The sequence below is a fragment of the Columba livia genome, chromosome 3 (genome assembly GCF_036013475.1).
Source record: "Columba livia isolate bColLiv1 breed racing homer chromosome 3, bColLiv1.pat.W.v2, whole genome shotgun sequence".
Taxonomy (NCBI): domain Eukaryota; kingdom Metazoa; phylum Chordata; class Aves; order Columbiformes; family Columbidae; genus Columba; species Columba livia.
The window spans coordinates 17,475,399-17,501,368 of NC_088604.1; the positions used below are offsets into that span (position 1 = coordinate 17,475,399).

The 25,970-nt window shown below is 40.8% G+C and overlaps 1 long non-coding RNA gene across 7 annotated transcripts in view; it reads left to right on the forward strand.

Annotated features, from left to right (window-relative positions):
- LOC110362056 (uncharacterized) overlaps positions 1–24,484 on the forward strand; it is a 54,768-nt gene extending 30,284 nt beyond the window's left edge. For 2 of the 7 annotated variants that reach the window (XR_002419061.2, XR_010471118.1), the window contains 2 exons: positions 4,409–4,552; positions 5,831–24,475. This is a non-coding gene — a long non-coding RNA (uncharacterized LOC110362056). Of the gene's footprint in view, positions 1–4,408 lie in introns of all 7 variants that reach the window. The other 5 variants (XR_010471116.1, XR_002419063.2, XR_010471119.1 and 2 more) reach the window with 4 other exon arrangements.
- The last annotated feature ends 1,486 nt before the right edge of the window (positions 24,485–25,970 follow it).

A 25,970-nucleotide genomic window follows, 5' to 3' on the forward strand; every position in this document is an offset into this window, starting at 1 on the left:
ATTGAATCAAGGTACGGTGAAAAGGTTGGATTCAGTGATCTTAAAGGTCTTTTCCATCCAAAATGATTCTGTGATGTAAAAGTGCAAATGATTCCTACACTTAGAAAAAGGTGTCGAGCTCTCAAGTTACAAAAAGCCCCCAATCTCTTAAACAATGCAGCATAGGGACAGTTTTCACTTTCATGCAGTAAACAGGAGTTTCAGGAGTAACTTCGTTGCAAATGAGCCGTACTTGACAGGCAAAGTCAGACTGAAACCTGAGTGCGGTGTTTGTGAATACATTTGGGCTGAAACTGAAGAAAAGCTTTCCATGAATCTTTGTAAATGGAAATGGCTGTGTTAACCTAGATGGGTGCCCTACTTCCCAGCTGAGGCACCCCCTTCTGCTCGCTCCCTATGGACCAGCACAAAGCCAAAAGAGGTGACCTTGAGAGGAGGGCTCTGCCCCAGTCACGACATCGCGGAGGAGCTGTTATTCAAGCACAAACTGCTCTTCTCTCCTCTCCTCTGCAGGGTGGAAGACAGGGGAGGTATAAACCCTCCTGAGCTGTGTCCTTTCTTCTCCCAGCCAGCTGCTCTTGGCATAGTCTTTTCTCCATCCTGCTGATGCTATTGGGGTGTCCAGCCTCTGTGGGGAGCATGATTCCCTGCAAGACACAGGTTGCAGCCCTCAATTAAATGTTCTGTGCCTACATTCGCAGGGACTGGGGGGGTGGTACCTTTTCAAGGGTATTTCATTCTCTTTTCATATTTTCACATCTTCATTTTTTTTTTTGAAAAACAAAAAAGTTACAAAGTGCTTTATTTTTCCTCTCTCCACCCTGTTTCTTGTAGTCTATAGCCATTCTCCAAAGTATAGCCACTGTTGAAACGTAAGGGTTGTTCAATAACACACAAAAATCTCACACCATGTTTATTGCCACTTTGCTAAGGAAAATGCTGTATTTAGTGCTATAGGTTTATGACACAGAAAATAGTCTTTTTTCTAAACTTATGGCAAGTTTTTATTTTTAGATCACTTTCCAAAGCTGTAGAAATATTAGATAGCTAGATATATGCTAATATTTTCCTTTGTTGGATTGTAATTCTTTCTGATAGAGAATTTAGCTATTTTTCTTCATGAAACTTGAGCAACTTCTAGACCTTTCAAGTGATTTCACTATTAATTTAAGTCTGAGCAGTGTCCAATATATGTTAGTAGTTAGATTTGTACTGGTTGTTGCACCCCGACATAAGTGCTGACTGAACAAAATGGAAAAAGGGCAAAGATTGAAGTCAGTGCTAAGATTTGTGGCTGTTTTATTTCTGCCCCTCTTGCCCCCGTCAAATCCCATCTGTCTGTATTGGAAAGCAGCTGTTCATCCTGCTGTTGGTCAGACTTCACTCAGGTGATGTTGGAGAAATTTATTGTAAATTTGTGGGTATCTCCATGCAATTGACAGCTCCAACCTGCCACAAAGAGAGAAAGTGAGACAAAATCAAGGGAAAGTCAAAGAACACTAATTTCTGCAGAACTGGACGCCAGTTCCTTTGCCATCTTTGCTGCTCTTTGCTGGGCTCGCACCGGTATGTCTGTGTCTCTTGAACTGGGGAGCACAGGACTAGGCCCAGCACACCAGATGTTTCTCACCAGTGCTGAGCAGAGAACAATCACCTCCCTTGACCTGCAAGCAAAGCTCTTCCTAATGCAACCCAAGAGGCAGTTCACCTTCTTTGCTGCAAGGGCACATTGCTGGTGTGTGTTCATTTCACTGTTCTTCAGGGACCTCAGGATGTTTTTTTGCAAAACTGCTTTCCATCTGGTCAGCCCCCACCATATACTGGTGCATGGGGTTGTTCCTCCCCAGCTGCAGGACTTGGCATTTCCCTCCGTTGAACGTCATGAATTTCCTGTTGGCCCATTTCTCCAGCCTGTCAAGGTCTCTGTGGATGGTAGCACAAACATTTGGTACATCAGCCACTCCTCCCAACTTTGTATTGTCTGCAGACTTGCTGAGGGTGCACTCTGTCCCCATCATCCAGGTCCTCAATGAAGAGGTTAAACAGTCCTGGCCCCAGTATGAACTCCCAAACTACTCCACTGATGACTGATCCTCCAGCTGGACTTTGTGCTGCCCATGACAAACTTCTGAGTCCAACTTCTGAGTTCAGCCCACTTTCAAGTCCACCTCACTGTTAATTTATCTAGTCAATACTTCATCAGTTTGTCTATGAGGCTCTTGTAGGAGACAGTATGGAAAGCTGTGCTAAAATCGTGATAAAGCCAGGACTTTCAGATCTGGTCCTGCCAGTCACCAGACCTTTTCTTTTCTGAGTTATACTGCTGTTGAGGTCTTTTGTCCTGGACAAGTCGCTAAGTCTTTTTCGGTGCCATGTTTTATGAGGCTGGACCTGATGTTTACAGTTACACAGAAAGAAGAGAGGAATGATCTTGCATAGAAAGTATTTTAATACTGTCAAGTATGAGCAGTTTACATAATAAGATTCAGAAGTGAGAGTTAGGCATGGACCATTGATACCAAATATTTAAAATAGAAAAATAAAATAAAAGTATTTATAAAAACAGAGCAGTTTGTTAAAGCTTTAAAAATTTATTGAACTTAGCATGCACAAATGTTAAACATGTACAGTTTACCTTTAAGAGGAAAGGCTCTGCAGTGGGCATTTAGCTAGATTTGTACACCTACACACTGCAGATGGTTTAGTTTTATAAGAGATAAAACTGCATTTGGTGGAACTGATTAAATATAAAAACACCACCATCTGCCATTTATTCTAATATAAAATGGTTTGGGCAGATGCTGACATCTTTTGAGATGATTGATTCATCTCTGACAAGTGAAGATTCTCAGAGGGTTCCAGCTGCCCACTGCTCACACAATACCCGCTTATGAGAGCAAACGCCAATCACTGTGCTATGATTCGGATGTAGCAGGTGAACGAAGGGCACTTTAATAAGCAGCAGCCTGGAATTTCTAACTACATCGCTGGTGGATGGGGTTTCTTCCTCTTCTTCTTCTTTTTTTTTCCCCTCCTTCCATTTCTTCCATCTCCTACACTTCTGGCCCACATTAAACTGTGAGAATATTTTATGCACACAGTACACTGTATTCTGTATTGAAGCACAGCTACCTTAGCATAGCAATAACTGGAAGGGAGACAATTTCTGGCACAAATAGCTCTCTTTCATTTTTCAGAGTGGAAAACCATCAGATACTCTCCACATATGCTATTTATTTTAAAATTATTTTTTGCTAAGTGTCCATCAGGGTTACATTTAAACTTCCTGGAGTATTATTTATTGAGTGGGACACCAAATGCTTTGTAATAACTTAAATAACAGATGTCTATCTTGTTTTATTTGATAACACTGACACACTCTCTACTGTGGTATGCTTTAGGGCAGCTTGCTGTAGCATCATCTCTTTTAAAGGTTTTGCTCAAACTTTTCGGAACTTGTATGATAAGTTATAGAAGAATGCATTTAAAGATACTCAGGACCAGATTGTGACATCCATACCCATACTGAATAGCTGTTTGCACCAGCAGTAAGTCCTACTGCAGACAGAGCATTTCTTATGAAATAAGGTCCTGACCCAAAGCTGGAGTTGCCGTAACTGCAGTGGACTTTTGGTCTGTCTCCAAGTAGGAGAAAGTGCCATATAATTAGACTGTCATGCAATAAGGAAGCAAATCAAGTCAGTCCTAATGTTGCAAAGGACTTTTTCAGAATATCTTAAATAAGGTGCTCTTTTTGTACATGTAGAATGTAATCTCTAACTGGAAAGTATCACTTCAAACGACTTCTCCACTATAAAAAATCAGTTCAAAATTAAGAGGGTCTGTTTATATGAAGTGACATGAAAATGTGACAGTTTAGTGTTGTGCTGGCAGAGGAGTGTATGGTATGTATATAGAAGTCTGGTCAGAGGGGTACTGAACGATTGTACTGTCATATGCTCTTGAACGTATCCAGAGTAATTCCAACAAAGTCTGGAATAATCCTATTGTACATGGAAAAAGTTGGTGCTATGATATGGGTAAGAAAACACTCTGGGGGGAATTTTTAAAACTATTGAGAGAAGGTAAAAGCTATTTATTAAAGAATGGATTCTTATTGTTTCAGAATATTTTCTGCTCACCTGTTGCAAAGACAAGGCTATAGATAGTGTCATTTCATTGTTTTAAAAAGTAAGGAGCAAAAATAAGTCAACCAGATCCTTATCTGGTTTAAACTCGGGTTTGAAGTCAGTGAAACTAATCTTATTTTTATCAGTTGTACCTCTGGGCCAGAGGATTCAGAAATTCCTTACACTTCTCTTCGTATGAACCCCTTCTTTACTTATGATGTTTCCTTCATTCAAAATGTAAGATTCTTCGCATTTACCTCGGACTTCTTTTTCCCCAGGTGCTTTTTCATCAGGAAGAGATAAGCTGACATCTTGCCTGAGAACAACCTTACTGGCCCTTCCTGGATACCGGTTTGCAGGAGGCACTGATGGATGCTTCCCCTTCCAAAAGTGGGATTCTCCCATCAGAGAGAGCAACTGTGGTATTTCATTGAGTGATCTGGGAAGTTGGATGCTTGGAGTTGCCTCTGAGGCTGGGTTTGCTGCTGGGAAAAAGCAATGTTTATGTTAAATTCAAAAAGGAACGCCCTAATTTGTATGTTCAAAAGTTTTGATTTTAAACAATGAAACAGAATCTGGAAAATAAGTGTTTTGGAAGTGGCAAGGAAAATTGGAATCCTAGTGAATATACAGTACTTAATACATGGTATACATATCTGACTTCAGGGAAAAGACTTTTTCTTCATTTTGGCTCCTTTTTCTTCTGACATAGAAACATAATGCAAATCTAAAGTGTCTAATCCAGGAAACAGCCACCAGAGCCTTTATAATGCAAATTATCTGACTGTTCTATAGTGTCTTTTTTCCAGAAGGGTCCCAAAGTGGTCCCACAAGTTACATGTGGCTTTTTCCCAACGGGTCCCACAAGTTACATGTGGCTACATGAATCAGTTCCCACACCACTGAATTACAGGGAGCTCTGGAGAGCAGAACGTCTTTCTGGCAGGGCACAGGAGCATTACCCAGCATTTTGGGATGGGAAGCAGAAAATACAAAGGAGGGAAAACAACAAAATAAGAAAAGGTGAAACAGATTGAAATTAAGATTCAAAGAGGACTGAGGAAGAGGATAAAATCAGATCTGTGGGGTTTTTTGACAGTGTCATCAGAGCTGGTGATACATATTGTTATTGATAGCTATAGCTGACCTTCACAATATTTGTCAGGAAGGTTTCCCGGACTTAGGCAAGGTTATCTGGGCAGCTCTGTGTTTTATCTGCTCTGTGTTTCTGCCTCATTTCTCCCTGCAGCCCTTCCTCCTGTGTGCCCAGGCTTCCGGAAGGAGGCAGAAGGCACTGGGGTCCCTACACCCTGCCCAGATGTGATGCTTTCAAGGAACACTCTCAGTGTGTGAACAAGGGGTGAATTTGTCTCCCTTGCCACTTACCGCCCTCCCAGCCACCCCAGTGTCAAGCGGCAGAGCTGACTCCTGGAGCTGGGACTGTGCTCAAAGCTCAGCGCTGCCCTCAGTGAGAGTGTTCTCCTGGCTGCCACCGCTCCGGCCAGAGCCCGATGGAGCAGAGAGAGGAAGGAGGGACCAAAAAAAAGAGAGAGAGAGAAAGAAGAGAGTTTCCCACAAAAACGGTTCATAGAAAATGAACAGTTTTCAAAATCCTATTTTTTTATTTCTTAAAAAAAGACTTTCTCAGAAACGTTTAGAAAAGGATATATATATATTTTTTTTTTTCCTCTTGCTTTTAGGTTTGGAAGTTGAAACATGAAAAAATCCCCCACTCTGTTTGATTTTATGTTAGCTGAAAATTTTGTCTGGCAAAGCTATAACTTGCCATAGAACTGAGTTTTGAGACTGGAGTTTTACGTGGTAAGCACTCAAGTATTGTCATTACAACTGTTGTTTCACACCTGAATTCTGTTAAGTTGCCATTTTTATGTTGAAAAGAGGTTTTTTTTTTCTTTTTTCTTTTTTTTTCCCTTTTTTTTCTTTTCTCCTTTTCTTTTTTCTTTTTCTCTTTCTTCTCTTTTTTTTTTTTCTCTTTTATTTTTTGTTCTTTTTTTTTCCCCCAATGGATAGCTTGCAATTCACTCTTGTAACAAATAACGTTGGGCCAATGATTTCCAGAGATTGCCTGAATGCAGCGATGGTGACAGTGCTGCTACTTTGTGCCTAATCGTTCCTTCACTCGTGGGAGACACGTTAGGTGATTAAAAAGGTCTGTAAACAAAAGCTGAGGTGCAGCTTCTCAGCAGTGTGATGCAGAGTGACATTGTGGCAGATGATTAGTCTTCTTGGGAGCAAAATCAATGAAAGCAGCGGTAGTCAGATGTCTTCTGGTGTAATTTTTCCTATGTGCAGGTGAAGTGTGTTACAGAAGTCTTAGGAGCTGTTGTTATTGTCACAATTTTCTACCAGCTCTACAGTCAGCATTTACAAAAGTGTCTGACAGATTTGAGTGCGCTTCTGTAGATAAAACGTGTGTATGGGATTTAGGCAGGAAGGAAAATTGAAAGGGGCAAAAATTTCCTAATATTCTCCCCAAAAACTCTCATTGAAACCTCCCAGGTTTCTTCTCTCGTTGCTGCCCACTCCTTCATTCCCTCTCAGTACTGCTTATCTGGGGTAAGAATCATGTCTGGAATTTATAAATGCTTCTCTGTTGTGCAAAAGAACTTTGATAGCATGAAATGAATAGCAGGTAACATAATAAGAAAAAGTATCTGGCTACAGCTTTGGAAATGTAAATTCTTTTATCAGTCTCCCTGCTAATTGGAATCGCTGTTTGTTGTTTCACATTTAGTGGATTTCATTATATTTTCTTTGGTAATTAGATATTTAAACTCTAAATTAAAAATACTAGACCAAAAAAAAAGAAGAAACAACACCAAACCACGAACAAAAACCCCCTTCATTAAGATGCAGTCAAAGTTGTATGTAGATATGACTTTAATTAAAATAATATTGTTAGAATGCAGTGTTAAGGAAAACAAAGCAAGCAAATGAACCACAAAACTTTAAAACTTGGCAAGAAGGACCCGATCCAGTCCTTCTAAGTCACTACAAAGGCCCTTGGACTCTGCACTGTGCTTCAAGCGAGTCCACTGAGTGAGAGCTTGAACTGGGGGGCAAGTTTGGGAGGAGAAGGAGGGTGTTGCCCCCCTCCTTCAGCCTGCTGGTGGTGCCTCTTTTGGACTCTCTTCCCCCCGTGCTGTATTCAGCTCCAGCAGCAGCCATCTCCCAACCTGGTTGGGGCTACCAAATACTCCCTGCCATGTTTGGATGCAATAGAGAAGGTGTCAGAGGAGGATTTTTGTGTCGTTCATCATATATCTGTATGGAAAAATTCCCCCTCCAAAATGATGTTGTTCCAGGCAGGTGGAGAAAGCACTCTAGACCTGAGGAGCTTTTAAATGGGAGGTCGTGTGAATTTTTCATGCTTTGCGGATTTTTAAAATATATGTGATGCTACAAATATAAAGAAAAATTTCTTGAAAGCATGCGTGTACCTCTAAATTATTTCTTAAGGGAGAAATGAGTCAGATGCATCACACTCCTGTGCAGATAGCAAAGAGGAGGTCACAGACCTGCTGCTTGCACTTTTATTGATGCTACAGAGCTAAGAGCTATCTTAAAATGTATTTTGGAAGATAAATGAGCCTTTCTGCATTTACAGCTTCACTTTTAGAGCTGAGCTGAGACATGGCAGAAGGAAAATTATTGCACAGAATTTCCATTCTTTCTGAGGCTGATTTCTATCTTATTAGCCCAAGGAAAGGACAATCCAAGAAGAAAGTACCTTACACAGATTAACCCCTGGTTTGTTAGGCCTGGCAGATAGAGGCAGCAGCATCTGAGAGATTATGAGGTCTGGAGACCAGTGTATGAAGACAGCTTATCATTGAACAGGAGGGAAAAAAATCTTGTTCCTTAACCACTCATTTACTTCTTTGTCCTGTGTGAACTCCCACATTGATTAAGCTTTTTTTTTTTTCTTTTCAAATTAGTTGCTTTGTACTGAAAGCATTAGATAAATGCGGAATATACCAAAATCCAAATGAATCAAAAGGAATGACATTTTTCTCCAGCTGAAGGTCAGGGCGAACACTGAACGCGTTGCCATGCTCCCAGAACTGGCTTCTTAATTTCAAATGTCTCCCTGCAACAAAACCTCCTCCCTTTTGTATCACCCCTTCTATTAGTTTAGTAATATGCTGTCATCCTGATTTTTCTTAATTTCACTTGTGATATTACTTCTCCTTTTCCTCCTCCTATGGGAACAGATTTCTTCTGCCATATGCCCATTTAAACCTAATTGTAGTATCTGAACATCTTGTGTGCTTAGCCACAGCATCCCTTGGGGTTCAATTGAGGCAGGGTATGTATGTGACCTTTAAAGCCATGTCAATGTGAGACTCTCTCAGCACACGGGTCTTTAAAGCCTGAATGTCTATGCTTCATGCTAACAAATTTGACCAGCCTGCCTTTTTATGAGGATATCATCATTTTGGGCAAATTCCAAGTTCCATATTTTGAATCAGCATGTAGAGCACTTTTAAAATCTCCATTTCCCAAAGATCAAGTTCCAGAAGGTTAAAAATGAAAAAAAAAATCAAAGCAGTTGTTATTTTTATTTATTCCAGCAAATTTGTAGTAGTAACTACTTGAACATTATTAATTGGCAATTTGTACACTGGACTGCTCTCAGTAGCAAAGTTTTAAGTACACCAATGCTGTAACTGTTTCCGTATTATGACAGTTCTTAAAAAGTGTGGTAAGGTTGCTATAGGAAACAGTGAAAATTCCCTAAATTGCTGGGGTTTATAGATTTTCTATTTGTAACCTAAATGGTCTTTATTTTCACACTTTTTTGCCTACACTAGAAATATTATTGTGCTGGATAAAACCATGAGCTGCCCTAATAGTTCAGCTATAATAATGCTATACTGTGCTGAAGTCTCATGAAATCTCTTTGGCTCAACGAAAGCCTTTTCACAAATATCCTCAGTTTGGATCGTTGTGCCAAGGCATCGTTACTGAGTTTTTGCCTTCCCAGAACCTCTCTGGCACTTGAGTGTATAAATTGTCCAGCTTTAAATGTTTCGCTAATATAGAAGTCCTTAAATATAAAAACTCAGGTGTGTCTCAATGCATATAAAATAAAACATTGCATTACAGCGCTTACATAATAAAGGTTTTTAAAGACATTGCTATTTGGAGTCTTAAGGGTATTTTGTGATGCAGCTGGCTGGAGAGGCTGAGAGAAAGTGGTGATTGATTACTGTTCTGAACTAGAGAAGAATTTAAAATTTTAGTTAAAATTGACAGTACATTCTGGTAACATGAGGATAACATACATTACACATGCATTGAAATTAAATCTATAACAACTATATAAGGCAGGAAATTCAGTGCTAAAATGACACATCAGTGAAATCATTATGAAAATGCACAATTATGCCATCCATCCAAAGAATATTAACTTTACTCAGTAGTGCTGTATATCATACAATGGGCTTTTGACTGTTAGGCATTTTAGTGCATCAATTAAAATTAGGCATTTTAGTATTCATCTTCCATCTTAGCTTGGTTAGTTTCTTTATAAAAAATATACACGAACATTTTGTTATTTTCTAATGCTTCTGATATCATTAAATGAGAATTTCTTATCCAACAGCCTTCAGCTTTGAAAGGTTTCTAAATATAGAATTTGTCCCAAATCTGAGTTTTGTAGAGTCGATTGTTTTCTGCTGAGACTGTAGTAAAGGAGAAATTAATAGCATTTAAACAGAAGACAAAACCAGCAGCTGGAGTTGGCAAATATTGTAAGCTGGTTTTAGTCCTTTTCTTGTTTTAACTCAATGGTGAGGAACTGGGAAGAGTAGGAGCCTTTGCAGTGCAGATTATGAGCAAAATCAAATGCTAGGGGACTTATCACTTAACGTTAATTCCTAAGTCAGCCATCTTTCCCATGTTAATAATATCCTGATCCTTATTATAGCATCTCTCTGTCTGATGAAGAACTTGATTGATTTTCCTCTTTGGAAGCAATTTTTGTGGGGGATTCTCAAGGGGAGGGGTTTGAGTGGTGAGTGCATCCTTTGGGAAAGGTACCTTTTGTAGACTCCTATTGTGTGAGAAAGCCAAGCTTACGTGTTGACCATTTGCCTTGTCAAGCTACTATTAAAACCTGAATTCCTGGAAGCTCCATCAAGTCAGAATAAAAGTAGCAACAAATGCATGATTTCCACCTCGTCCTGTAAACGCTATTATTTCTTTTGGTATCCTTCTACAAAATCTTTGAGCTGCATTTTTTTTCTTATGCAGATTAATTAATAATGAATGCTATTTCTTATGTGCCTTGAAAAAAATAAACATCAAAGTTTGTGTTTTCACAGAGGGCAATTAACTGGAAAGACAATCACATCTTACTTTAATAAAACAGGCGCACACTCACTGGAGCACAATTACAGGTGATGTATATGTGTGTATAGGGGTGTCTTTTGGGATTCACACAACCTGTAAGTCAGGGGCCCCACAGAGAGGCCCCCTTGAGTGAGGGGCTTTCCGTCCTCTGGGCTGGCTGGCAGAACCCAAGGCGGGTGCTGGGGTAAAGACAAGCTCCTCGTTTGTGGGTAAGGGTCTGACCCCTGAGTTCAAGTGATAGTGCAGCTGAGTGACTGTGTCTGCGTCAGAGGAGAGTGTGCTTATGTTGTTAATACTGGCTCACAGCTGCACTTTGATTTACTCACTGTCTGTATGATGAACTGTATTCAGGGTTTTTTCCTGCAGTGATATTATCATATTTTTATTTGATGCTTAAATCAAAGGTATACTGCCTTTTAATTAATATTATGTTCTCCTACACATTCATTTTCTGGAATGAAGAAGGGTTATGTAGAAGGTCAAGGGCCAGAGAGAAAGATGGTATCTTGTAGCTTGAATTAATCTAAAAATAAGGAAATAGATTTTTAGAGAAGAAAACAGTATGAGCCTTGGCCTGAATTGGATCAGGCCCAATATCCTTCTGAGGAGGAAATAAAGGGCTTGAACCTTCTCCCACTGAGAGCAATTACAAACCTGCAGTTGACTATAATAGCTGTGTGTGATAGGGCCATAATAAATTTAAGGTCTGTGATAATCAAGGAGGACTGTGTAATCTTCTGCTAATGTTTCTGAAAGATGCACTGGTAAAATGCTAGGCAGGAAGAGCACGATACCACTCTCTTAATAGGAGAAATAAGCTTAAGCCACTTGCTTGTTGCACTCAGATGTAGCCAACCCTGGGAGTGATTTTAATTTGACAGTGATTTAAAATGAAAAAGTTTTGAGAAGAAAATCTGTGGAATGGTGACTGAGAATGCTGCAGCTGTGAGGGAGATGGGAGGAGGAGGGGAGAGGGAAGAAGTTTTGCAGAGGTACCCATCTGATTTTCTGTATAGTACATGAAAACATTAAAAGGCCATTTTAGTCAATGCCACCCATCTTGGTGTCCTGTTTTTGGTGTACAGTTTTGACAGGCTGACAGGATATGCTCATGATGGTCCAGCAGTGGGACACTCACAGTGTGCAGTCCCAGCCTCCAGCAATGTACAGCTCAGGGATTTCACATCAATAAAGTGCTCTTCAAGGAAAAGCTATTGCTATCCATTTAAATGTCTTCCTGAAAGTCAGCTTATTCATAGCATAGCTTATTCAACGACATTCATCAGGCATTTCCAAAATATAAGGTTGACTGAGTATAACAGAGTGAGCTAAAATGCTTTATGATGTTATCTTAAATTAGATAAAAATATTAGTTCTGATCCAAAATGCCACTGTAGCCATTACCTATCTTTCTGCTGCCTTAGGTAGGATTTGCCTTGGAACCTCTACGCCCTCTATTATTGATCAATTTAAAGTAAGTGTGACAATGGCTTTTCTTAATTTTTTTTTTTCCCCCTTTTCTCTTCTGTTTACTATCCCTAGTTATATGTTAGCTCAAATTTAGATGTTTGGTTTTGGAAAGCAGACACCTTTTTTTGTCTTCTGTTTGAAATCCTATAAAATAATAGTAGTAAGGGATTCTGGAACTTTGTCGGTATTTTGTATAAAGGTGAAGATATATACATAGCTTCGCTGCTATACAAAGCATACGAAGAACTATATATGGCAGAATTACCTACCAGTGACAGGAGAATCCTTTGAGGAGAAAACCTAGCAGTTATTTTAACAGAGTAATAGGCGATATTTTCTACTACCTGAAATTTGTTCAGAAGTCAAGAATACACCAAGTGTCACTGAAGACTGTTAAATTTGAGAGGGGATGTTAGGTGATTTCTTATCAATTATATTGACATGTAATTTTATAGGCAGATTGACCAGTGGTGGTTTTGCTGTGTTTTCCTCTTTTTTGTTTTGGAGCTTGTGCATTTCAATTGGCATGATTTGTGAACATGGAAATACATGATGAGTCTCCAGTGAGCAGCTGATGGATAAGAAAAAATACAGCAAAAATGCTTTAGTGTGTTCCAGGTAAAGACATTGGTGTCCTAAGTTAACTTTGTGCTAATGTGCTTTAACTTTTAAAGCCAGAACACGTGACATTGTATGTGGAAGTGCTGCTGTGGATGTAATTAGTGTAAATGGGATTTAACCTATCGTGTTTCATACAGGCAAGTTCTGTAACCACCCGGCTAACGTGTATACGCTAATCCTTCTCTCATAATAAGAAGTAGATTTTACACTGGAAGTGAAATAAATATAATAAATATATATATGAATTTGCATGCACATAAAAACAGACTTTGGAGTTTTTGAAATCAACTTTGAAGCATAATTTCTCATTAAATTTTCTGGAAAAAACTTGGTGGATTCATACACTTCTTTAGTATATGCATTTGTGTGAATCAGGATTTTATTTGCAGACTGAGACGTTCCAGAGCTTAAGGGAACTACTGACAGCTGAATGTCAAAACCAGTTCCTGGTTAAATGTTATCCTTGGTTGTCTTCAGGAGCACAGACTTTCCAGCCAACACTTTTTGTACAGTTTTTCTGGTTTTTACATCATGTTTTCCTTATCCTTCCCTAGACACAGCAAAAATGGGTTCCATTTTATAAGCACAGTAGTCAGCGACTCCTAGAAACATGAATATTTGCTTTAAAAAGGAAAATATTGCAACTGAATGATTAAAAAGCCTGCTTTCAGAAGTTAATAAAATTTCTACTAGTAGCTGGAACCTTAAGTTTGGTTTGTTTTTTTATTTTTTCTTTTTTATTGCCCACACTGTTATAACCAAGCTAAAATTCAGAAACACAGCTAGAATGTAATTTCTTTGGCATATTGCTTTGGACCTTTGGGGTATGATATAAGGCATAGAGCATTCAGTGCGTGGCAGCAGGTTGCTGCTTACTGAATAACCAGGGGAAATAGCAGTAGAACAGAGTCAAGGGGAACAATGGTAAGAAAAAATTCTGACTAAACATTTTTTCATTGGCAAATGTCAGATTGCTGTAACCCCGGGATGCAGTAACTGTGATGACACCAGCAAAGCGGTTCTGGTCACCTACCCAAGCCTCGGAGTAACCAACAGCCCAGTGATCAGGTGTAGGGCGAGAGATGTAGTTCTCTGAGGGACCCCTGAGCCATTTTGTTGTGGGCCTTTCACTTTCCCAAAAAGAAGTTGTTCTTGTTTGTAAAAATAAGTATACCTTGAATCAGGGAGAAAAGAAAAGGACTTTATACAGTGAAAAACTGCATGGGATGTGGAAGATGATGATGGAGATTTCCTCTCCAATTAATATACAATTGTTTACACAAAATGAAGTCAATCCAACAAGGGAGATTGATAGAGCTTAGTCTAGAAGATCCCCGAACCAGTGACTCAGGTATTCAAATGGGAGGTAGAAGATTAAGGTTTAAGCCTGAGTCTGCATCTAATATCTCCTAGATGTCCTCAGACTACTGGGTTACAGTTGTTCCTGTGGTGGTCTTCCTTTTTCTTTTGTTTCCTAAGGAAAATATTAACAGGATATCAGTGGTGCTCAGAAATCATTCCAAACTGGTGTTGCTTAGTGCCCACTTTCTGCTGTCACAGCCCAGTGGGGCATGAACTTCTGCACAATACAGCTGCTTTCAGAGTGTCCAGTTCTCAATGCCTTGTTTCTCGTATTGTCCCAGACCTAGCAGTAGGAAAAGAAGAAAACCCTCAATAGTAGATACAGCATTAAACAAAGAAATACCCCCTCTGCCACCCTTGTGACTTATCTCCCATTATTTCCTACATTACTGGGCAGTTTGCCTCTATGATGCCTTTGGAGACATCAGTGGTGCCTAATGACAGCATGAGGGGCAACGGGCACAGACTGAAGGCACAGGAGGTTCCATCTAAACATGAGGAGAAACTTCTTTACTTTGAGGTGCCAGAGCACTGGAACAGGCTGCCCAGAGAGGTTGTGGAGTCTCCTTCTCTAGAGACATTCAAACCTGCCTGGATACATTCCTGTGTGATCTGCTCTGGGTGAACCTGCTTTAGTAGATGATTTAGCAGTGGATGATTTCCAGAGGTCCCTTCCAACCCCAACCATTCTGTGATTCTGTGAGACATACGGACCCCTGGGTGCTGTATGGGTAGCCAGCACCACTCTTGCTGGAAAAGTCGCTTAGTTGTGGATGTGCCTGACCTGTAGCTTGACCATCTCCATCAGCTGTTGCCTGTCTGAAGTGTGAAATGGGGCAGATTTGGACCCATATATCATCCTCTTGAGTGGAGTTAATGGTGCCTGCCTCCCGCAGCAGGATTGTTTAGCCTTAGGTCATGCACCAGAGCTCCACATGCAATGCACAGCGGATGCCAATACCCCAAAACAGTTTTTACAGAGATCAGGACTTAAACTGGGGGTGAAGGCAGTGAATGCCTGTGTTAGCAAACAGCAGCTCCTCTTCCGACTTAACATCCTCTGGCAGCCTGAGATGTTGCTTTTGGTGAATCAAAGTGTGTAACTGAATGGCTTTCCAGGTCCATGTTTAGCCTTGGGAAAACTGGACCATTCCAGTTTTTAGGAACCAGCTACTGGGAGAGATAGTGGCAGAGGTGCTGAGAAGACCTTGTGGCGAGAGCCCATGCCCAGGGTGGGACCTTCTGCTTCTGCCTTCATCCATGTGCTGCTCACCCCCAGGAGAGGCTGCACACATCATTTACAGCTCTGCATCCAAGTAGGTGAGCAGTGGGATACAGTTCACCTTTCCACAGTGTTGGGTGGGCATTTTGAGGATCATACTGCTCCACTTAAGGCTTTCGTTGTATGTCTGGCTCCGGTAGTGCAGGTCAATGTCTTACCTGCCCTACTGGTGTAAAGCTGTGCTGTGCTTGGCTTGCCTTCTGTTGTTGTGAGGAGGGCATTTTTTAAGTACCCCCTTCATTCATTTGGAGGTTTGGGAGTTTTTTCTTCTGTGCATTTGCCATCTGAGTTGTAAATTAGTAGCACTGAGAAATGTGAACCTCTAAATGACAAAGCAGCCAGATCAAACTGGTTCATGCTAGAGCTGCCTTTAGCTTGGCTTCAGATGCAGAATAGAGACAGTTTTGAATTCTTAATACTGATATCACAGGAGGATCACTTCCTGCCCTCAACAAGAAACCCATTGAAAGGACCCTTGAAAGGATCTCTCTGCAGTCCCTTTAACAAATCTGTTTACTGGAGGGAGATTTTACCCCTGTGGGTGTTTCCCCAAATTGCAGTACACCAAGAATGGAGCTGTTGGCAGAGACTGGCTGTGAACTCTGTGCCTGTCCAGCAAAACCCTCAGACTAGTGGACATGAATGTCAAAAAAACAGTCCTGGCTTGCTGCTGCTGTTGGGGGTCACCAGCACCTATAGCTTTTCACCCTGTGGGTAGCATGGGCAAAGTAATACCACAAGGAAAGAATCACAACTGGATCCCAGCTTCTATATTCAGGGACTTGGGGGGGGGGAATGTTTGCATTTCATTAGTGTTAAGTTTGCCATTTCCAAGGATTGGGAAGAAAAATCTCTTCCCTTTTTGCTAGAATATAGAGTGGTGTTTACTTTCTCATTTTGAAATTTTCCCATCTTGTGTAACAGCTGTGCTAGGGCAGGACTCGCTCTCTGCTGAACTGCTGCTTTTTTCCTTTGGCCTTTGTTAAAATTTCTGATAAATAACAGACTGTCTACAGCTGTTCAAATGATGTTGCTTTTTCTGAGTGTCACTTTGGTGTTCATTCCCACCAATGTGGGCTTTGCTTTAGAAGGTAAATAAGGGACAAATAGGGCTTGCTGTTGAGTAAAATTGAACATGTGGGCAGTGGGAAAAGAATCTGAAATGTGAATTGCCCAAGCCTACAGAAGCCATCCACCTCCGGCTGTGATGGAGACACTGTGGCATCTTGGCAGCATTGCTGTGTGCAATTTTCTTTAAATAACTAGTGGGTTTTTTGTTTGCTGCAGTTGGTGTTATTTCTTCACATTTTCTCATTTGAAGGTAATCTGCTTCTAAGAAGTGATTAGTGCGATTTGTACATGGAAGGCTTCACTGGACTTTGAATTTTTGCAGTGGCACCAGCTATGCTAGTGCGACTGGGCTCACTGCTGTGATAGTGAGAAGATAAAATATGTGATTTACTAGCATACTGATGTATTGCTATAGAGATAATTTTATATAATTTATTTTAATCCATTATTTAATTTATCTAGAGGCTTTCTCTAAAAACTTTATAAATTCACAGTTCTGGAATAAGAGAATTTTATGAGTGAGAACTGAAGATTTCCTTTTTCCCACGCTTTCTCTCTTTTTTCCACTATGGTAGTTCTGTCCGTTTCTTGCCCTTAACCCTTCTGTACAGGTCCCTGTAAGAAGCTAACAGGCAGAAATTGGTCTGCATTTGAAAAATGAATCAAACAATTTCGAAGAAACAATATAAATGCAAAGTTTTATCTGTGCTTGAGATTAGAAATTGAATTTCTATAGTAATATTTAGGTGAGTTTAATACTCAGATGAGTTTGATTCATTTCCTGTTGCAAACTGCTTACAAAGGCAAAAATATATGATTTATAAATCCAAAGAAAGAAAGAAAAGGGAATGAACTGAAGTAACTCAACTCTGTCCGTTCCACAGCTGAGGACACAAAGTAATAATTGTTGCTTAGCTAAATTATCACACAAAAGAACAGCAAGTCATTCATTTCCACATGAAAAAGCACAAAAATAGGGTTTCTGTAAGACTGATTGGAAGGTTTAAGATGAGAAAGTCAATGTTAAGGTTTCTCTTTAAAGGTGTTAGATCTGCTTAGGCTGAAACCAGTCTTGCTTTTGCACAAGCATAGCTAGACCCACAGCAACTGAGTAAGTGAAGAGTTGGCGTCATGGTTTAAACATCTTTTTGACAAATGTCATGGGCCAGATCCTCAGCTCTTTTTTTTGTTGATAAATCTTTCTCAAGGTTGTTGAAGTTGAAACAATTTACATCATATTCAAGCCAAAAGTTTTGGTTCTGGTATAGTATCAGTACTTACTGAAAGATGACAGATCCAGTGGCCCTATAATTCCCTGGCCAGCTGCTTAAATACAGGTCACTAACAGCAGTGCTGCAAGACAGATGGATATCATTTTGTTGGAAGACATCAGATTCTGGTGCTTTTGGAAAGAAGCTGGGTTTGTCAGTTACAGGGAAATCTCAAAAAGCAACTTGAGAATTTTGCGAGCGTGTGCTTCAGGTTTGCTCAACATTTTGAGGCAAGTGTAAATCACTTATAAGTAAGCTGCGACGAATGAAATGTTCGTAATTACAAGCTGCTAGCCAATCTTTACACTATTTTTGCCTGAGTACTGCTTAAATTACTACAGTATATTTTATAGACAAAAAAAGTGTGACTAATTAATACCTACAACATCAGTAGACTCATGCAGGAACAACAGTGAGAAGAAGCCAAACTAACTCCTCCTTGAATATGACCACCATTTCATGGAATATAGGTAAAATATTGGGGACCTAAGCCAAAATCTGGGTGATCAGCTACTCCAGGCTCTTTTCACCAGCTTGGCAGAGAGACCAGGGACTGGCTAGAGATAGAGGCTGAACTGTGCTCTGGTTCCTTCAGATGGCTCCTTCTCATTAGAGTTACGGACAAATTGGGACGAATGATAAGTGCATGTCCTGCTGGAGCACAGCTGCGCATGTTTGCTGGAGGAGGGAAGACCTGCAGGCAACTTTTCAGTTGCAAATGTTTCAATAGTGATAAACACGGGATTTTTATCAGATTTTCAGGTGGTGTCAAAAATGCACACGCGAATTGTTGATCTTGGTTGATCACAGGACCTATTTTTCCTGTGACAGCTGGGGCCATCTTAGAAGAAAGCAGCGATAACAATGCGATAAAAGCATTTCTCCAAAGCTTTGTAGTTGGTGAGAGAGGATGTTCAGTTTACCCCAGATAGTAGCCATGACGCGTAAACAGCGAGGCTCGTCGATGCTATTTTCTGAAGCGTGGTTCGGGGAGGCTGACCACTAGCTGCTGCTAACAGCAGTGGAACAGCCACACTCCGAACGTTGGACAGATACACATCTAGGTCACCACCGCCGGGAGCCCAGAGTGCGTGGCTGCAGCCGCTTGCTGAATGTGTCTTTATCACTGCTGTTGCACATTTCCAGCTGTTGTAATGAGGCCCTGCATCTGCTAGGAGCAAGATCTTGGGTTCAATATTTAAATGTCTTTGAAACTGGGCTTTCATACATGACAGAAACTAAGGTTCTACAGTTTGTTCAGGCAAAAGGGTACTTGGAGAACTGGAAGCTTTTCTAGGTTCACAGGGTCAGTGGATCATTAGTTCGTTAGCTGGCACAACAATCCAGTTCGGTCTTGATAGTTTATACTCTGATTTGAAAGCAGAAACGAATCCAGGAAAACCAGCACTGGTAGGAATCAGACAGGGCTTTGCTGTGTCAAAGTTGGTGTCATGTGGGATTTTGTCTTGGACTGGCTGGTGAGGATTTTAAATGTGGAGTTATTAGACAGCATCACGGTTATGCTATGTTGTACTTGCATTGCCATGATTTTTAATCAAATGTGGCTTTTACATACATACCTACAATTGGAAAGCATTTGTCCTGATGTGTACCATCTGCATACAAATGTTGTATCTGGAGACTACGTTTTTAACAAATAATTTTCTGTTCATAATAGATACAATAGATAGAGAAGATCTACTCGGGCAGGTAGCCCTTTGCTTTTCCACAAAGAAATTCCCCCTTTTGCAGTTGTATCGTAGCATTTGCTTATGTGTTCAACTGAAATGTCAAAAGCAGGATTTCTACATCCAGAACTAGAACTCAGAGGTTCCTAGTTTCCATTCCTTTTTCACATCAATTGTTTTTTAAACCGTCTTGTAACAATCTTTTTTTGAAAAAAAAAAGAAACAAAACCCAGCCCTCCTCCCAACCTCATACTGCACTGATATTTGTCGAAGAAAAGCTGCAAAAACACTTTATGCAGAGAATATGAAAGGTAAATTATTTTAATTTTTAACCACAATATTTTACTTTCTTGAAATTCATCTTCTCTCTTGGAGGTTCTGTACAAGAAAAGAGGATCTGTAACCCTTCCACTTGCATTATTTGGAATGTCTTCTAAATTTTCTTTAATTACAAATGTCTTGGATAGATTGTTGGAAGGATTTATTGGAATGACAGGTTCAATTTAATTATGAATATTTTGGCTTACACTATATCCCAATACTTTCTTACCTCCCTATTTTTCCTTGCCCATAACATTCCTGTTAACTTCCCGTGTCATTCTATTCTCTGCTTCCCACAGCAGAACAGACTTTCCTTACCTCTTTTCATTTCAGTAGCCAGCAGGACGTGCTAAAAACATACGTGTGTTTGTGTGTGTGTGTGTGTGCCTGTGTGGCGTCCGGTGTTTACACTTTTAGTGGACATTCCGCTCTCAGCCTTTTCCATCCTCGATGCTTTATGTGGTCAGCTGTGGCTCTGCAAACCTGGCCCGCGCCCTGTGGGAAGGCATGAATAGCCCTTGTTGTGCTGGCACACCTGTGTTCTGCGCACAGCTGTTTGGTTCACAACAGGGTTGCTGTTAGCAGTTATGAAACGTTTTCACACCACCCACCCACTATCCACTGGTTTATAACATTTGCTGGCACTTCTGTCCAGCCTGAACTTATTTTTTTTTTAAATTTAAAGGACACCAGCATCCTTTATGTATACGAATAACAAGCCAAATTGGCACACCACCTTATTAAAAATATTCCCTCTCTCCTGTGTCAGCAATGATGCTTTTTATGTGCGTGGTAAATCTGCAACTATAAGAAAAAGTGTTTATTTATTTATTTATTTTTTCACTAGTTGCCAGTCAGTTTTGTGCTGGCCAGAATTTAAAGAGGCTGGAACATCACTTTTTTTTTTTTTTTTTTTTTCCTACATATTGTTGGTGATGTGGAGCCATTTGTTCTGTGTTCCATCTGTTATACTAGGAAGCTAAGGTGTTGAGCAATAAAAGGCTACCCATATAGCTAACTTTTTAAACCACCAGATCTGGTTGGATGGATAACTCAACTCTTCTGAAAGGAAGATGTCTAAAAGCCCACTTTTCTGGTAGTCTAGATGATGCCAAATATCCAAAATGGAAAATAGAGCTAAAAGAAAAAGCTAAATACAAAACGAGGTGGCAAAGTGAAGCAGGTGCTCCATATGGAGAGGAAAAAAGACAAATTAACTTAATGTAAAAACTGCTTCATATCTATAGGAGAATGCTATTTAAATTAATAGACTAGGAAGACAGCTGAACTCTTCTGTGTAGTTTTATCAGCTGTGTTTTGTATCTCTCCATGACACAGTATGTGGCTCTTTACTGAAAGCAGGACAATGTGTTTTGACAGCCCGTGGCAGTGAGAGCAACAGTGAGAAAAGCCAACCAAAGTGATTCAAATTAATACAAACTGGCTGTTGTAAAGCTGGACCATCCAAAGCATTTCCCAAGAACAGAGGACCCCAGATATTGTAAGATACAATATAGCCAACTGGGTTGGAAACAGTGAGGAAGGGGTGCTGCTAACACCGCTCACCGTGCCATCACCTACAGAAAACATTGTTTTTCTTTGGTAAACTACAGGGGTGTTTAGCTCTACTCCTGTTTGAAAAGGTGAGTGAATCCTATACAAAGCTCTGTTTGTGACCTGCAGGGAAAAAAGCATCAAGTGGAAAGGCAAAGCTCAATTAAAATTGCTTTAAGTAACCTTGACCATTTCTTTAGGGGATGCCTTGCACGGGAATTTGTTGTTCTTCTAGATTGTACATGGGTGTGTGTTTATTTTGCCATAATATGACTGGTCATGGCTTTTATTTTTTAAAAACTCTGTTGCTGATCAGAAAGAAAAAGATTGAGAATTCATTACATTATTAGTTTTCTAAAATCTTGCTAATTCAAAAAAAAGGCAAACATCTTTAGTAACCTTAGAATTAAGGATTGTCTACTGATGATAGAGCAATCTCCATGAGGTCCAGCCGTGCTTGCTTGACTGACAGATGACTGGTTTGAGGAATTCAAAGTGGTCCAGAAAAGAAAACCCTTAAAAGTACATGAAAGCTGAAAAGTCAGATATCTGTCATTCACTTCCTCTTCTGGTCTTGCAGGACAATCTTTTCCTTTCATGCTCTTTTACTGCTGGTAAGAACACATTATCTTCTGAGGTACACAGCACAATGACCCGTCTCTCTGTTTTGTATGCCACAAAGTTACTTTCTCCCACATTCTGACTTCCTAAGAATCTTCCTTTTACTTAAGATCCTTTCATTTTGCTTTTCTTCTGAATATCTTCTCCCACCTCATCACCAAATGAATCTTGCTTTAGATAATTCAAAGTATCTGCTCTTTTCTTCTCCTTCCCACACCTGCCCACATTCAACTTCTCATACCCAATGCCTTCCCACTTTCATTCCCAGCTGGAAGACCACCTCTTCTTGTTGTAATAAAACCTTTTATTTTTTTCCCTTATGAGGAGGATGGTAACCCTTCTACTGATATTTCAGTCCATCATGATCCATAATAGATTTTTATCTGCACTTTCTCTGTGAAGCAAGGAATTGTTGTAAATGAAAGGAATTAAGCCCAAAGTCATAAAGAAAATTAATGGGTAAAGTAAGGCCAAACCTTGTGGATCCTAATCCTAGCTGTGGAGGCTGTAATAAAAATGGTGAGGAGGGTGGAAAGTCCAGGCAGATGATTTGTATTTGTTACTTATGGCCAAATATGACACAAATAGAGGCACCCTGTTCTTGACGAGGAGAGGCGGGAGAGCAGGACATAATTCATGCTATTCAGATTCTGCTATTTAGCATTTGCCGATCCTTAATGGGATATTTGCAAAGTATAATATTTTCTAACAGCTGTAAGGACAAGAGAGCCTAAAATTTCTCCCTATACATAATATCCATGAAATTGCATTGAATATTGTAATGATGTGTTATGCTGCCATTAGCTCCCTGTGAATACCTAATTTGGAAGGTTAATGTAATTGACAAATGTGTGTACTGTACGCACATCGTCAGTACTAGTTAATGGCAACTCTCACATTTTTATTTGGAAAATTATATAAAACTGAAAGTGACAATTATTGTAACTTCATCTTTTTTGGAATCTAGCACAGTGTGCAGTTTATTTAAATAGGGTTGTATGTGTTTTAAATTTGTATACCATCATATGAAGTCCTTTGCTCATCATGTGATTATATACTTAATTTTTGTATGAATGAATGCATGTATTGTGGTCTTTTATAGCATATTGGGCCAATTTTTGGGGTTTTGTGTGTATTCCATACTAAAATACCATAAGTCCTTGTCTTCCTGTTGGCTCAACACTGCTTGATTAAAAAACTGGTGCCAGTTAATTCAAAGAGACATCACATATCCAAAATTAATTTCCCCAGGCAAGGAAAGTATGCTAGAGTACACTGGGAGAGTATGCTCCTGTATTTTCTGTAATTGACTGAGCACCATAAAAGGTCACTTGCAGCTGCTACTGCTTCTATGTATGGATTTGATGAGCTCCTTGAAGTTTGGCCCCTAAATATTTCTGTGCCTCAGAAAGTACTTCAGGTCAAGGTCACATTTTTAGGTGTAAGGAGTCTGAGTTGAGATCTTTTGGTCTAAATGTGTTTGATTAGACAGAGCTTTACAGAGTGAATGGTTCCTTATGGTTCCAGGGATGTCAGATTCGTCTGCTGGGAAGTGAGAGGAGACATTATGATAACCCTCTGTGGTGCACAGCAGTATGGATGATGTTGCCTTATCTGGGCCTTGCAAATTGGAAAAGCGTGAATGGATGGATGGAGCGAGAGCTGCACAGCCCACTTCCCCTGTTACTGGGCATCTCTTCAGCTCCTTGTGGTGTTTCTTCTGAGGGAGCAGGTGTCACAGAGGAGGGCTTGCTTCCCCGAGGAGACCAGATGTGTCACTTCCAAGAACAAAGACGTCTTTAAAACTCGATGCTATATTGAGCTCATGAGTCATGAATCTTTAAATCAATAACCAAAATGTTTTTATATGTGGGGGCAGCCCCAAACAGAGTGACTCAGCGCCGGCAGCTCAGCATTCAGTACACTTCTGTGCAGGGCCTGGTTTCAGATGACTGATGGTGGGACTGGGGCCGGGTGTTGTGGGGAGGCTGAGGCGCTGCTTGTAGGCAAGGCAGAGCAGAGTTTTCTTTTTGACACTCAGCACATCTGCCCCTCGTTCTGCTTCGCGCAGGAGCTGTGTTCTCAGGCTGTCCCAGGTGCCACCTGCAAGTCAGCAGCCTGTCTGGCCATCTCTGGTGTTTTTTATAAGGTGACTTGGAGACGTCAAAGTTTAAAACATTCTTAAGCTTAGATTAGACACTCTCATGGCTTTCCCCCCTTTTGTTACATTGTATTACTAAATACATGGCAGAATCTGGTGGAAGAATATATTATTCGGACCCTCTGTCAAAGATGCCACAGACTCCAGTGGTCTCGAACTCTGAAGAGGGCTCAAATGTTTGTCCCTCTCACACTTGACAACAAGGTCTCCTTCCGCTCCTGCTCCAGTCCCGGTGGCCATGTATTGTCAGGCTCATGCTAATGCTTTGGAAGAAGCTGGGATCCATCAATCACCCCATGGACCTCTACCCCAAAAGCACTGGTCAGACTTAAATGTTTGCATCAGCTGTGACTGCCAATGTAGACATTAATTAGAAGTAGAAAATTTGGAGCCTGGAAAAGCTTAACACTGAGATCTGTTTTGTTAAGTGGGAATGGTTTGCTCCTCTGTGGATACTTTGCTTGACCAACCTCATTGACTTTTATGAAGACATAACAAGATGGATGGATGATGGCAGGGCGGTGGATGTGGTCTACCTTGGCTTGAGTAAGGCATTTGGCACAGTCTCCCACAGCATCTTCACAGCTAAACTGAGGGATAGCGGTCTGGACGATCAGGTAGTGAGGTGGACTGTGAACTGGCTGAAGGGAAGAAGCCAGAGAGTCGTGGTCAGTGGCGCAGAGTCCAGTTGGACGCCTGTATCTAGCGGAGTGCCTCAGGGGTCAGTACTGGGGCCTGTATTATTCAAGATATTCATCAATGTTTTGGATGAGGGAATAGAGTGTACTATCAGCAAGTTTGCTGATGACACTAAGCTGGGAGGAGTGGCTGACACGCCAGAAAGCTGTGCTGCCATCCAGCGGGACCTGGACAGGCTGGAGAGTTGGGCAGGGAAAAATTGAATGAAATATAACAAGGGAAAGTGTAGAGTCTTACATCTGGGTAGGAGCAACCCCGGGTTCCAGTATAAGTTTGGGAATGACCTATTAGAGAGCAGTGTAGGGGAAAGGGACCTGGGGGTCCTGGTGGACAGCAGGATGACCATGAGCCAGCACTGTGCCCTTGTGGCCAGGAAGGCCAACGGCATCCTGGGGTGTATTAGAAGTGGGGTGGTTAGTAGGTGGAGAGAGGTTCTCCTTCCCCTCTACTCTGCCCTGGTGAGACCACATCTGGAATATTGTGTCCAGTTCTGGGCCCCTCAGTTCCAGAAGAACAGGGAACTGCTGGAGAGAGTCCAGTGCAGAGCAACAAAGATGATTAAGGGAGTGGAACATCTCCCTTATGAGGAAAGGCTGAGGGAGCTGGGTCTCTTTAGCTTGGAGAAGAGGAGACTGAGGGGTGACCTCATTAATGTTTACAAATATATAAAGGGTGAGTGTCACGAGGACGGAGCCAGGCTCTTCTTGGTGACAACCAATGATAGGACAAGGAGTAACGGCTACAAACTGGAACACAGGAGGTTCCACTTAAATATGAGAAGAAACTTCTTCTCAGTGAGGGTGACAGACACTGGAACAGGCTGCCCAGGGAGGTTGTGGAGTCTTCTACTCTGGAGGCATTCAAGACCTGCCTGGGCATATTCCTGTGTAACGTCATCTAGGTGTTCCTACTCCAGCAGGAGGATTGGACTAGATGATCTTTCAAGGTCCCTTCTAATCCCTAACATTCTGTGATTCTGTGATTCTGTGATACTGATAGCTCAGTAAAGTACAAGCGATGTTTGTACATGGCCTGTTAGAAGGCACATTCACATTTGAAGGAGTTAGGTCAGTTAATAGGGCAGGGAGAGGACACTGAAGCTCCCTCCTGAATGGAGAAGCGGAAATTAATTTAGATGAACCTTCACACAACTCCAGCAAGGAGTATGGGGTTATAAATTAGCCTTCTTCCTCAACTGCAAGTTCTCTCCCATAAAAAAATATATTTGGGATGGAGTGTGTACAACAGCTTTGAGACCCTGGCCATGTGGATCAGATGTGGTTTACATCTTGTTTGGCAGCTAGATATAAAGTGAGACAGGGAGAAGGAAAGAGAGAGTGG